The sequence below is a fragment of the Austrofundulus limnaeus genome, unplaced genomic scaffold (genome assembly GCF_001266775.1).
Source record: "Austrofundulus limnaeus strain Quisiro unplaced genomic scaffold, Austrofundulus_limnaeus-1.0 Scaffold619, whole genome shotgun sequence".
Taxonomy (NCBI): domain Eukaryota; kingdom Metazoa; phylum Chordata; class Actinopteri; order Cyprinodontiformes; family Rivulidae; genus Austrofundulus; species Austrofundulus limnaeus.
This window is the reverse complement of record NW_013953021.1, coordinates 132,390-134,250: the sequence shown is the minus strand read 5'-3', so window position 1 is coordinate 134,250 and position 1,861 is coordinate 132,390.

Genomic DNA, 1,861 nt, shown 5'->3' with positions numbered 1-1,861 from the left:
CCTACTTGAGACACCCTGTCCTACTTGAGACACCCTGTCCTACTTGAGACACCCTGTCCTACCTGAGACACCCTGTCCTACCTGCTGCCTCTGACTCTCTATATCCAGCTCTACATCAACAGATAGATTAAGTATTATGTTTTTACTGCCACCTGAATTCAGTCAGCTTTAAAAAGTCAAGGGGGGGGGGGGGCAAGCCCCCCTTGTCCTTAAAACCTAGTGACACCCCTGGGTAAAGCTGTATGGCTTTACACTGATTCACAAAAATACTGCAGAATGTGTTATGAATACAAAAAAGAGGAATAAAAATGAATAAATAAATTCTTTGCAATCCTATAAATATGACATTAAAATAACACAAGCCAGACCCAGGCCCAAGCYATGACACCGTCACCACCATGCTCTACAGTTAGTGCTGAAAACGAATGTTTTACTCGCTGTTAACTGTACAGATATGTTTACATGAATAAAAAATACTCACTGATATCAGCCTCAGATTTATAACACTCTCCTCATTGTGATCACAGAACAACTTTTTTTGTTCCAAACTGAAAGTTTGATAGTTTTGATAATTTTATAATTGTCTGTTGTTTAAACTATTTGAGATAACACCACATATGTTTGGTTTAAGAAATTTTACCTGATAGTTTATTTTAAAGTAGTGCTTATTTGAATGTTTGGAGATTTGATGCAACATGCAAATGAGTGTGAACATGTGCTTCCATTATCTAGTGCAAACACAGCCCCAACCTCCCAATGGACACAGATATTTACCCAAGATTTACTRAAGGTTCCACTGTTTTATCAGTCCTTCATGTTAGTTTGAAATACTGTTTATCTCCCTCACACATMCATAACCTTTGTGTTAATTCTGTTCCACATTCCAGTTGAAGTTTGTAGTGACTCTTCTAAACATAAAGCATTTTGAACTGTTGTTTAGAAGCAACGTTTGTGTGTTTGAGGTTGCTGTCTTGCTGCATGACCCAYTTTCTGTTGAGCTTGTTTCACAGGTAGCTGCTATAACTTTAATGGAATATTTCAAACTTGGTCGTCCTAAAGTCTTATTTTATGGAAGAGTTTTTCTGTCAGAAAAAATATAATAAAACTATTTAAAGTGAAGCTTATTGTTCAGACCACATACTTTTAAAGRTGTTACTGTTTTTCATAATTTTCTTGGTTTGACATTATCTTCACACTATCACAAAACACAAACCTATAATTTTGTATCAAAAACCTTTAATTTTTTTATGTTTACTTTTTGTTATTGTGCTAACATATTGTTCAAACACATGAGTTTTCTTCCTGTAATGTAATATGTTTGCATACTGTAATGTTGTGGTAATACTTAGATCAAAACAAATTGCCTGCTTGAACAATACATTTTTTACATTCTTACAGGTAACTTTTTTATCCTTGAAGTGGCAGCATCAAGATCTAAGCAGGTTTAAACTGACCCATGGGTTGTAAAACAAGCCCAAACCATGACGCCGTCACCCCTACCTTTCACAAATGGGAACAAATTTRAATTCTGAAATGGAATATTTTGCATTTATAATTTATTTTAAGCAGCCYATCGATCTCCAATTTTCCCCTTTTTGCTTACAAATGATGCTCAATAACTCCCTCAATATTTTTTTTTGGGTGGCCTCCCTTCTCCCCTTATAGCCATCCTCTCCACACCATTATGGTTTTTTTTGTGAAGGGAAAATAGAGACAGAAAAACAGAGAGAGAGAAGTAATTAGAAAGACAGAAAGACTGAAATAGCAATTAGGAGTATATTAAATATACACCAACAAAACACAGGACCACACACCCAACATCTGTCCGCTCACCTGAAAAATAAATGGATAAATACATAGA